Source organism: Lissotriton vulgaris, chromosome 5, assembly GCF_964263255.1.
Source record: "Lissotriton vulgaris chromosome 5, aLisVul1.2, whole genome shotgun sequence".
In the NCBI taxonomy this organism is placed as follows: Eukaryota; Metazoa; Chordata; class Amphibia; order Caudata; family Salamandridae; genus Lissotriton; species Lissotriton vulgaris.
Genome location: NC_141693.1, coordinates 1993354863 through 1993367949, shown reverse-complemented (window position 1 = coordinate 1993367949; position 13087 = coordinate 1993354863). Strand labels below are relative to the sequence as shown.

Sequence of the window (13087 nt, the reverse complement as noted above, 5' to 3'; positions counted from 1 at the left end):
TTTTCACCGTAAAGCCATGTTTAATATTAAATTCATAAATGTCCTAGTATTAAATATCATGCCCTGCCTTAGGGGCAATAGGGCCTACATAAGAGCGACAAATGTTTAGAAGGAAGGTTTTGAACTTTCAAAAGTGGTTATTTTGACAGGACGAATTTGCAGTTTAAACATGAAACAGCCAGGCTACAAATGGTAGGCCCCCAGTCGTTTGCAGCAGCACTGTAATGGGTGCTGTAATCCACTTGTGAATTTACAGGCCCTGGTTACACTTTGTGCCACATGCTAGAGAGTTATAGGTGAGTTGAATATGCCAATTTCACTGTATTGAAAAGGAGAGCACATGCACTTTATCACTGGTTAGCCAGGGTAAAATATAGAGTTCTACAGCCAGCAAAAATATAGGGTTCAACAAAATGGGTACATAAATCTGGAATGGTCCTGCAGGAAGAGCAAACCTCCTACAGAAATTATTTAATTCATTCCACACTTTAATTTTACATGGAACATATGCATAATATGACGACAAATGAGGGAATTAGGTTTGACGTATAGGGCTGTTTGCTCAAAGAATGGCCATCAGATTAAAATGCAGGAGGTGTAATGGAATGTCCCCTAGAAGGTTTCCTACTTCTCATCCTATTGTGTGATTACACCCAGCCCACAGATCTGAAGCATATATATTTCTCCAAGAAAAATACACCACAAGGGAACGAGGAGAGAAAGGTTGTTTCTAGTACGCAGGATTGGAGCACAGGATATGGAAATGCTGAACATTGCCCTGCAGGAGCAGCTTGAGCGCCGGCTACCGGTGCTCAGTTTATTGCACAAACCAGAGTCTCTGGGCCCTATCATCTTGTGATGAGGCTAAGTATCCCAGCCTCTGTAGCCATCCACCGCACCCCAATGAGAAATATACCGACCCCATGCGCTACACCCCAATGAGAAATATACCGACCCTATGGATCGAAGGGGGCCATTGAAGGCAGTTTGTGCCTCAGAGTTCTGTCCAGCAGATCTGCTTTGGAGACTGTGCAAGCGGTTGTGGAAATTCCTGTGGGAGTTTGGGATGGAATAATACTGAGTCCCTGGGAGTGAAGAACGGGGGGGGGGGGGGGGGCTTTGTATTACTCGAGTATGAAGCACAGCCTTTCAAGCTGTGCTGAACATGTGGATAGACTCCCAGGGCACTACACCATGCAAGCAGTAGGTAAGGTCTCATTCAGCACTCTGCAGCCGCACCATGTCCCTTGGCTGAGGGGCAGTCACACACAGCTTGCTAGATACCATGATTATCTTGCATAACCAGAGGTTCTGCAACAAACAGCAGGCCAGATGCCAAACTCAGCCTGACGTGCCAGGACCAAAGTATTGTGTGAGAGCTCTTCCAGGAAGCTACTGCTATTGTGAACACGTAAATTCAAATGCTAAGGTTGAGGACTGTGATGTTTCCATACATTTATGAGCCTGGGACATATATATATACACATACATATATATATTTTAATAATACATATTCCAATGATGATGTAGGGGGACTAAGTGGTGTTGTACAAGTAACAATGTGTTTTGGAGGCACAGGGAAAAATCAGCTACACTTGGGAACATGCAGACTGTCTGTGCCACTCAGGGGCCTCTCTCTTTCTATTAGGTTAGGTGAGGGGTCAGGCCAAGTCTGTCTTGTGGTAGGTGTTCTGAAGTACATCTGCTGTTTCCATTCTACTTCCTGCTCACCCACCTATCCAACCTGAGGCTCCCAGTCTCCTATTACACTGGTTATATCCCCAAGGGGCTTTGTGTCCTGAGCCATCCAAGCCTCACCCCCCCCCCCCACCCCCCCCAAGGAGGACAGCACTTGTGTGTGCCAATGAAAAATCCTACCTTATCTTGCAAGTTGGCTCCGGTCTTCCTGATGCAGCAGTTCACCTAAGTTAATGTCTCCACTCCAAGGCTTACCTGGAAGAGGACACCATCCAATTTGGATTAGGTGTGTTTCTAAATTTATTTGCTGAAGTTGGCGAATTCAGTGGAATGTTCTATTGTTTGTCTGCTCTTTTATATGCACTATTACAGTGGTTGTTTATACTTCACTGTGCGATCCCCTAAGAACTGGACACATTTCATCGAAGTTGCAAATATAATGTTATAAGGGGTCAGGTTTACTTATATCATCATGAAATGATCATTAATTGTTGCCTTTGACAAATTAATTTTGTGATTGACTCTTCATTCCACACAAAACTTTTGTTTTACATATTTACCGGTCTACAAGTAGAATTAGGGCTGTCCCTGTTGCATTTAATTATTTTCACTGGTGTGGGGGCACAACGATGACATTACAAGTAACTTGCTTCTTAAATTATTAACTTGGTTAGAGCAGAAGACTACATCCTCAACACCTGAGAAAGGTGCACCTTTTTTTAACAGGAGCATTTCTAAATGGACATATTGCATGAACATTTTACCTCAATTTTAACAGAATTGTACATTGAACAGAATCTTATGAATGCAGTCTCTTAAGGAAAACCGTTTAAATTATTGTCTAATTTTGAATATTTTGTATATGTAAACATGATCAAATCCCAAGATGGATGCAGAGTGTGATCACATTTATATTTTTAAGGATTTTCTTTTCTAACAAAATAAAATTGACCTATGCGTTACTTGACAAAACAGCATAGTCCAGCTGAATGGAACCGTGGCAGTGTTTCCTTGTATTCTTTCTTGAATGGAAGAGTGATAGAGTTTCATGGTACTCGGCTGAGAGCCCTAATAAATGCCACAATATACATATCCGCCAATCTTACAGAGTGACAAGAGCAACATCCAGGGTGCCACCCAGAGAGGCACACCTTTTGGGCCCAACAACTAGCATGCAAGCCTGCTCAGGGCTACAGACCCAAAGAGTAACATGCAAGGGGCCATTGGAAAATCCATCTTGGAAAAATCTGAAATAAGTAGCATTTTGGAAACACCAGTGTAGGAGCTCACAAAGTCTCTAGTATGGTAGAGATTTAATAACAAAACTGACCACCTGCCTGGGTCCAGGCGATGCAGCCGTTCCTCTTCCTTTGTGGGACAGAGGAGAGAAGGATGGGAGGGTAATGGACAGACCCAGGTGGAAGGGAGTAACCACTTTCAGAAGGAAAACAGCCTTGGTTGGCAACACCAGTTTGTCAGGGAAAAAAAGTTGGAACCGGCGTTCAGGCCTGCAGTTCACTAACCCACTTTGCCAATGCGATGGCCACCAAGCGGACAGTTTTGATGGTCGACAAACGCACCTGACAGCATAAAGTGGGCCCAAACGAAGACCCCCACCAAAAACCGTAAAACAGGATTTAGTTTCCACTGGGGAACAACAAAAGGAGTTAAGGGGTATAGACGTGCCAACTCCATAAAGAACTTCATCACAATAGAGAACTCGACGGGAGAAGGCTGGTATGGGAGACCGGGAGAATGCAGACATTGTAGCCAAACAAACCCGTTGCATACCTTTGGTTGCACCTTATCTGGTAGAGACTATCTAGCCGCAGGTACCTTATCTTCGAATATTCCCCAGGAATCAGACTGGATCTAGAAATTTTTGAGCAACTCTCTTCCATGCTGGTAGATCGTGTTGTCTGCACTAGAAGTAACATGGGCAGAGCCTATTAAAGCGCCACCCCAGCACACTGACTTCAGTTCTTGATGGCTTTTCCACACCAGAAAGACTGGAGCCAAACTGAGGAGGAATGACTAGTGTGCCAGAGTGGTATCCTGAAGGATCTCTTTAGTTGTAAAGGAAATAATGTTCGCAGAAGGGGGAGGGGGAGTAATCTGCAGTTAGTCTCTCTACCAAATAATGCGGTAAGTAATTTGTTCATCTGTTGCTCAGATATGAATTACCTTAAAAAAATGAAGAGACAAGAGGTTTTTTGGCAAAACAGGAAAAGTTGGTTTAATTAAGCACAGTTGCTGGGAGTCTAAACAGAATGCATCTGTAGAAAGTCTCTGGGTGTACAAAGTATCTGATAGAGACTACTAGCCGCAGATTCCTTCACGTAGAATTATCCCCAGGCGTGAGACTGGATCCGGAAAACTTTTTTCCACAGCATCCCTGCGCGCCGGGGGCGGGGCGGCATCACGAGACTCCACCCAGGCGTCGTCCGCGCAAGTTACATCAGCAAGGTCGCATAAGACCCGCCCTGCCACGCCGAGGTCAGTTTATTTTCCTTTTCCACGTGCAACGCGGATCCGGGCCTTGCTACGGGCCTATTGTGGGCCCTTTTTTCTTCCCCTTGTCTCTTCCTTGGTGGAACAGTGTGCAAATGCCTTCGGGCTTCAAGACTTGCACGTCGTGTGGGCGTCTTATGTTGGCGACAGACCCTCACCTCATTTGTATGTGGTGTTTGGGGGAGGATCACGGCACCACAGATTGTGAAGCGTGCCAACAGTTTAAGCCAAAGTCGCAGCGGGAGCACCGGATGAAACTTCTCCCGGCGTTTCTCTCCAGGTCGACGTCCTCCCCTCGTTCAGCTTTGGCGGACGGCTTCAGGTACAGCCGCCGTCGTTGTCATCGCCCTTCTCCGATGTCAAGTGAGCGTCGCTCCCCGGTGGGTAAGTGTCGCAGTTTGTCCCTGGGGGCTGTTTTTCAGCCTACCGGGGGCGTGGGATCTCCGCGAGTGATGCGGCCCGCATGTCGCACTATCCACCGTTTCCCGGTGATGGGACGTAGAGAGTCCAGATGGAGACATACACAGCGGCTTTTTAGGCCTCGCTGGCGTCTCCTCCTCCTCCTCCTCCTCTTCCTGGGGCGTCAGCGGATCTCTGGTCTTGCGCGGGGCCCTCCACAGCGCTGCCTGCGGCTCCGGCCCGGCACCAACTGGCTCGGATCCAGGCTTGGAGGATGTGGTACTGCTGGAGTGTATCCCCTCTGGGGTCCCTCCTTCAGACCACGGCACCTCTGCCTCGCCCAAACTCCAGCAGTGGTCCCTGTGGTGTCGCCGGGGCTCGGGTCGCATTCTTCGAGCCTCTCTCATTCCTTGGGCAGGGTGGTCCTGTTTAAGGCAGAGGTGACGCCGCTACGGCGCCGGTAGCGGCTGGACCGTGCCTAGCCACAGGGGTCAATGGACCCTCCTCGTCCCGCTCCAGGTCGAGGCTGGGTGGGGACTCCTCGTCTCTTTCCGGGCCCCTCTCGTCCCTTTCTCTCCACAGGCGGCTGCCTCGGAGAGTGAGTTCGTAGGTGGAATCATCCCTGGCACCGCCACATGGGTTGCCGGGTGACCTCCGCTACATTCTGGGACGCGGCTGACTGAGGGCTTCGTCTCACTCCCCAGGCCCTTCTCGATCCTCCAAGCGGAAGGCTACCTCGGCAGAGGTCGAGTCAGCGTCGTTCCCGCGCCGCCCCGGGCCAGTTAGGCACCGGCCCCACTCCGGTCCCTGACACGGTGTGACTCCGGGGAGCCCTGTCCGGCGTCTCCCTCGGCGCCGGATGGGATCGACGTCCTGCCTCAGGCGGCGGACTCGACGGCTCCACACATAGGTCCGGCCGTGGATTAGTCTTCGAACGCTCGCTCTTCTCCGGAGGCTGGCTGCCTATTGGTGTCATCCTCCTAGGAGACTGGCCGACCTCTCATGCAGGACTCAGGATGACATGAACTCCTCTAAACCACTCCACGGCATTAACACCACAGACCTCTCATGCAGGACTCAGCATGACATGAACTCATCGTATTTACCCATTCCAACACATCAGAGGGAGACTTCTAGCCACAGATTCCTTACCTTAGAATAGATACCAAAGCAATCACTCCCCAGAGAAGAAACTGTGGTAACCTAAGACGCCCGGCTGAAGCAAACAGGCAAAGTGCCCACTGCGCCAGAACTGTCTAAGCAGTAATGTTTGGCAAACATGTGCAGCAATGCCCATCTAACTGCCTGACAACATCCATAACTCCCCCCGCGCCCCCCCCATCCCGTTACCTCCCCTCCTCCAAGGGTTGCAGCTTTAGCTCTGGTGGATGACCTCTTATGCCCTAAAGGGGCTTATTTCAAGCCATTGCGTAGCAGATGTTAATACAGCCGCAACTACAACTGGGATTTTTTTGTACTCCTTTGCCTTTCTTCACAACTGTAAAACCAACAAAGAGTGGATCGTCCACCCGGAAGTCGATGGTATGACTGATGTAAAACGACGATTCAGAAAAGGGGGTGGTGATGAACAGAGTGTCTGAATTAAGCAGACCACTCTTACCCAGTCCAAAGATCAGGGCTTGATCCATCACCGTTATTTAGCTCACTGCACCATCCCAGCTCAGAACCTGGCTATATGCAAATCAGTCTGTCCCTGGCCCAGTGCATCATGGGAACAGGGCAGACTAAACAGCCAAGCCAATTCTTCACCAGAAAGGAGACAAGCTTCCGGGGACCCCCTTTTCTGAATCTTTTTTGGCCACCATAAGCGTGGAAGGGTACACTCAGATGTGAGTCCCTTGCTCATTGCACCATCAGGATTCAAGCAAGCCGGGCCGATGACGGCTGTAATGCCAGAAACCGGTCCCCGGAAGCTTGTTTCCTTCCCAGTGAAAGAATTGGCTTGGTAGTTTGGTTTGCCCTGTTCCCATGATGCACTGGGACAGGGACAGACTAATTTGCATGTAGCCAGGTTCTGAGCTGGGATGGTGCAGTGAGCTAAAAAAACGGTGATGGATCAAGCCCTGATCTGTTGACTGGGTAGGAGTATTCTGCTTAATTCAGAAACTCTGTCCATCACCACCCCCTTTTCTGAATCATTGATGTAAAACGACAGCACTCCTTTCGGGTCTTGATCTTCTTGAGAACTCTGGACCATAGTGGCATTGAAGAAAAGGCCTGTTCCCAAACGTCACTAGGGATGAAATGCAACTCAGAGCATGAGCCGCCTTGGAAACTCCAGCACGCAGAAGTGCTGACATTGCGTGTGCTCGGTGGAGCCGAATAGATCTAACCAAGGTGCTCCCCAGTATCTGAAGAGAACTTACACCACCTCTGGACGAAGAAGCCAGTCTTAATCTGCAAAACACAGATGGTGGTGGTGTTAGTCTTCTCTGGTGTTCAGTAAGCCCACCAGATGTTTAACCACCAGGAATATGTCCTGATTTTTCATCCAGAGATGCAGAGCCTCTAGACACAGAATCCACGACCCCACTCTACCCTGCTTGTTCCAATAACTCATAGCAGTGGTTTTGTCCGTGGACACATGAACCAGCCTTCTTTTGATGGAAGAAGGGCGTTCAAAGCCAAGAAAACTGCTCTCTGTTCCAATAAGGTGATGTGGAGCTGAGACTCCGCCACAGACCAGAAGTGATGCATACATCTCTACTGTGAGCTCTGGGTAGGGAAGAAAGCGGGATTTGCTGTCGACCCAATCGTGGGCTGTTAGCCACCGCTGCATATCTTTTGCACTTCCCTTTGGTTTCTGGACCAGAACAGAGAGATTGCCCTGATGCTGTTATCACAGGGACTTCAGATCCCACCTCAGGGCCCACCTGTCAATGGGCATTCTTTACCAGCAGGAGGCCATGAGACCCAGCAGCCTCAGCGTCAGCCTTAGCAAAATCCAAGACAGAGGCAGAAACATCTGACTCATAGCCTTAACATCTTAGACTTACTGTTCTGGCGAATAAGCCAGAAACTGCACTGTATCCAGAACTGCTCGAATGAAAGGGAGCATCAGGGAAGGAGTCGGAGTGACTTTGGCATGCTCATCATGAACCCCAGCAAAAGGTCTGCCATAGTCTGAAAGTGGGAGACTACTGTATGGGTCGAGCCCGCCTTCAACAGCCAGTCATCAAGGTAGGGGAAGACTGGGACCCCTGACTACCACAGATGAGCCGCAACCACCATCATCACTTTTGTGAACACCCGAGGGGCGGCGGTAAAGCCAAAGGGAAGCACATATGGGAGGGCTTCATTTAAAGGGAAGTAAGAGTGCTGATAAGGATATCCCAGGCTGAAGTACCTCTGTCAAGACCCTGGTTGTCAACCATAGGTAGCTGCAGGTCCAGGACCTCAACTGCCCTCCAGACTACCATCAAAAAATAAGTTCCTTCCACTGTACCTACAGTGAGAGGAGTGAGGAAGCTAGTGTCTGCTAAGGTGTTCAGAACACTTGTGTCATCCAAGTCCTCGTACCAGGTGCCATTGCCCATGGACTCTGCCAGTCAGTGCTGGAGACTGAGTTAGCAATGGCAGTCCAGCTTTGTATCAGAGTTAAGATTTACAATGGGCTCAGCGCCACAGGAAACAGCACCACTGGACCAGTTCCCAGGGGATGTTGCGAAGTCGCAGCCGGAGCCGATCCGAATTCACAAACAAATCTTGAGGGCCCAACTGGCTCCATGGGTAGACCCAGTCGGAGACCCTTTCAAAGCCATGGTATTTGGAAGGTCCTGCAGAGGGGTTTTGCTGCCCAAAAATGAGGCTCCGGAAATTCTCATAGTTGGGTGGAGGTCGCTCCAGCTCCAGGAAGTGTGAAGCGGACCCAATGTCCCTCATGTCGTTCGAAGAATGGGCACAACATGAAGAAGCCTAATAGCGCTTCGGCTTCTTGGACAACTTCTTGTGAGACTTACCTGAAGAAGTCCGAGATCGCAATGAAGATAGATTCTAGGAGCATCCCAAGACCTCCCATCAACAGGACCAGGAGCAGCACAGTCTTGTGACAAGCAGCCAAATGTTTCATGGCCCGCTTGCAGAAAGCCTTGGGGTTCATGGTCTTACAATCAGCACAGACTGCAGTTGTGGTCCTGCCCCAAGCACCAGTCACACCAAGTGGGGATCCGTCCGACATCAGTCTGTGACAGACACCACAAGGACTGAACCCAGTAGGTTTCTTAGGGGACGTCACCCCAAAAAAACAGTAAGAAAAAAAAAAAGCAGACTAGACTTCAACAAAAGGTCATAAAAGCCAGTCAAATAATTACTGTGGAGAGCTCGTTCAGATCTGCACTAATGTCTCGTAAAAGGAGGAACGGAGGTCAGCACCTATATAGGCACCGCGCGTGTCACTTCCAGCACATATTATACTATGTTGAACATAAATTACATCCTACCGGCACGCACGGAGATTGCTCAAAATTTTCCAGACTCAGTCTGACACCTGGGGAATATTCTAAGATAAGGAATCTGCAGGCAGAAGTCTAGAAGTTACTCTTACACACTGACCACTGCACAGCCTCTCGTAGTTATAGTGCGAAAACATGAGGAACTGCCTCAGTCGGGCCCATAAATGGTCCACAATGTTGACTGTGCACCATGAAACAAAATTGTTCCATCTTCCAGAATAAGTGGATTTTGTCGCGCGGCTACGAGCTGACAGGATGACGCCCACCACCCCGTCTGGCAGATAAAGGAGCTCAACCTCCAATCATCAAGGTGGATGCCTTTGAGACTAAGGTGGTACCAGCCCCTTGGACTGAGAATGATGGTCCACCCCGGACAGCAATCTAAGCACAAGACTGAGGAAGAAGCTCCAAAGATCTGCATACCACACCCTTTTTAGCCAAGTTTCAAGTTTATTTGATTAGCGCAGTTAATTAAAACCATTGCTATAAAATATCAGCATTAGCACAGTTCTATTAAAAAGTGAAACTGGAAAAACACACTATCAGGATTAACAAGTCTATGCATATAAAAGCAGTCTTATAGTTACCAGTGTGATCACACTACTGAGCTAGTCCAGAAATAAAATAGATTAAAACAGGAGGTGCTAAACCAGGGGACAAAAAAATAATAATCTGTAATGAGTTTTTTGGAGGGGGTGGGGGGGAGCTGGAAGCACTGGGGCCAAAGAGGGTGAAAGAAGATTGCCCAGGAGTCTTACAAACTTTCCAATCCTTGCGAGCGCTTGAATGTCTGAAGAAGTAAAACACAGGGCCGTTGCCTCCCAGCATGACCTAATGCCCCATTTTAAAAATACGGGTTTTAAGAGTAATCTTCTAGGGGCATCCATGACAGGGACACAGCACAAAAGATGCAACCATGATTCAGTGTGATAGGTGCACAGTCTGCAGCCCCCCCCCCCCCCTCCTTTGAAGGCGCCCATCTGTAAAAGGCCGTAGAGCGCAGGCCTAGGAGGCGCATGAACATTATGTTCTTCCGAGCCACTGCATTTAGATTTTCCAGCAAATAAGATTGCGGTACCCCAGGATGGTATGAGATATTCAGGGGGAGCAAGACAATAGGTGTTTTTAAAGCCTGGAGGGCCATCCGATGGGAGATTAGTTTCACCTGCTTATTGATAACTTTTTTCCAGACTGGATATGGAATAGTGTCTGAAGTTAGTAGTGAGTTGTCGATCTCTAGCGTTTTTATGGCCTTTGTAATCCGACGATTCCATGGATTTCCAGGACTGGCAAAGGTTTCTTTTAGCCGGGATTTTAAGGTAGTATCTGCAGCTTTTTTTTTTTAAATATTTGTTTTTATTTGTATTAAAAGATATTTTAGATTCACCCTTTTGAAGTATCAGAGTTACGTATGAAATAGCAAGATCTCAGTATCTGAATTTCTTCAACAGCAGAATAGGCAAATACAACACCTGCCCACGGTTGCCAATGTTCAGGCTGCACCCAATCCATAAGGAAGGAACATAAACCATGCAAAGTCACTGAACACAGCGGTGAGGTCACATCTGATCAAAGAAGTTGGCACGGTGACAGGGCATATATTCACTGCAGGGGGATGTAGACGATCTTGTTGCCAGCTTTGCAGCGGACCTCTTCAACCTGAAGCCTTAGCAGGATTGCAGAGTCCTCAAACCCATCAACTGCTTCCTGAAGTTCCTGTAGGCACTTCACATTCAGTTTTCCAGTTGCGTCCCCGACACACCAGCCCAGGCTAAGATGGAAGGAGGGATCCTCATAGAAGGTTTCCAGATCAAAATCTTGCAGGACTCAGTTGACCTCACAGATGAGGTCCTGCAGCTCAGAATAGCCAGACGAGACCTCTAACCCAATAAAAGTCCTGTTTTGCTCTTCATTTGTGTAAACCTTCAGTTTGTTGGCAATGCAAAAGAACCCGTGGGTGGGCAAAAGTCTATCTCTGAGGGATTGGACAAACAAGCTTATCCAGTGATGTCGAAGAACCACAGTTCGTGACAGGCTGATGTGAAACTCCACCATCTTAGTCAGTACAACACCATATTTGTGAGCATTAGATAAGAGCATGTCCACAAGGTCAGGGAATTCCTCTACAGGTTCATACGGTGCATAGACATATGTTGCCCAGTTGCCTCGTTCGTGAGGGAAGCTGCGCACTCGTCCGCCATGTTTGTGAATGTCTTCGGGGGCCTGATCTTCTGGGTTATCTTGGAACATGCGCAACACACTTTCTGGAACAGGGAGCCGAGGAAGCTCTCTCGGTGGCAGCAGGGCCCCGCTTGACCGCACTTGGACGCCCTCCACGGGGGAAGTTTTTGCAGGGTTCCCATTATCACCTTTAGAGCTGCTGCCCCTTAAAAAACCAAGAAAACTTGGGGTCTCTGTCAAGGACGACTCATCCTCTGAACTACTGCTACTGTAGTCCACCAGTACCTCAGCACTCATGGGTACGCTGGAGTCCCCACGCAGATACTCATGAATAAGGTGCCCAGCTATTCCCTTCTCAAATGTACAGTTCGTAAATACAGCCTAATTTTTGTTGAGAATCTTTTAGAAGGCGACATTTGGCATCAACTTGCGGCACTTTTCAGGGCGAACATCAAATAATGCGAAGGCTGAACAAGCACAGAGCATCGCCATGGACTGGCGTATCTGCAGTTTTAAATGACCTTATAAAATATTTCAGAGTATCTGCCTTGCAATAAATGGGTTGTCTTTGTAGGCCCAGCTCCAGACGTAGTCTTGCCCTCTGAATGAATTTCGAAAGATGAAAGATGTTTTTGTAGGTGGAAACTTGGGCGAGGTCAAGACTAGCAGAGCATGCACCAGGGAAGGCCTGATGCCCATAGTTTAAGGCAGGGAGTAGTGTAGCTTTGATCACCTTCAAAATGGGTTCTGCGGAGGGGCTGCTCAGGGTCTGGTTTAGTCGGGTCAGGGAGTATGTTATTGCACCTGCTCTTTTTTTCAAGGCAGCTAGGTGAGCTGATGGTCTAGAAGACTCGCAAAACCAAACTCCCAAATAATTATATTTTGTAGTTGAATTGATCTTTGCAGGCCCAATGTGCCACCTTAGACTTCTCTTGTTCTTACAGCTGCCGAATATCAGAACCTTGGTCTTATCCGGATTGATTTTTAAGGCGTTGGCGGTGTTATATGTATGGAGCTTGCTTAGCGCTCGTTGGAGCCCCGATTTTGCCTGGTCCATTATGACAATATCGTCAGCATATTGTAGAATATGCAGATTCCTTTTAGCAAGGCCCAATTTTGGCGGAAGAAGATTGCTTTTCTCCAGAAATGTCCCCAAGTCAGCAGTGTAGAGATTAAACAAAAGAGGCGCAAGAACACAGCCTTGCTTTAAACAGTCTCCAATTGCAATTTTTCTGGAGACTGTCTTTGGGCCAGTTTTAATTTGCACCCAGGTGTTCTTGTGCAAGGAGAAAGGGCTCCTAGCAGGCTCTGTGGAATCCCCCATTTATCCAGTTTCCTCCATAGAATGTTGCGAGACACTTTGTCAAAGGCCGCGCTGAAGTCTATAAAGCAGCAGTAGAGTGGAAGATGATTTTTTTGTGCTGCTTGTTGACTCAGAATGGCCAAGGTTGTGATGTTATCTATGGTGGAGGCCGAAGATTGAAACCCTGTTTGGAAGTATGGCAGAATGTTGTTTTCTGCTACCCATTTTTCTAAAAACTTAAGACGACACCGGGCATATGCCTTCGCCTCAAGATCTAGTAGGGCAAAAAGTCGATAGTTAGCTGGGAGCGTGGGGTTTCCTTTCTTAAATATGGGGCATAAGATCGAACTTAGCCATGAATCTGGTAGCTGACAGGTCGTAAACACGTTGTTATATATCGCGGCCAAAAGTTCGGCCCACTCTTCCAGAGCGCATTTGAATGCCCCTGCTGGCAGGTCATTGGGCCGAGGAGCACTGTCGTTTTTCATGGCCTTCAAATACTTGGAGACTTCGGCTGCAGTGG

At 48.3% G+C, this 13087-nt stretch overlaps 1 pseudogene; it reads right to left on the bottom strand.

Annotated features, from left to right (window-relative positions):
- Positions 1 to 10486: 10486 nt before the first annotated feature.
- Positions 10487 to 11558, bottom strand: LOC147717973 (U6 snRNA phosphodiesterase 1 pseudogene; annotated as a pseudogene).
- Between the last annotated feature and the right edge of the window lie 1529 nt (positions 11559 to 13087).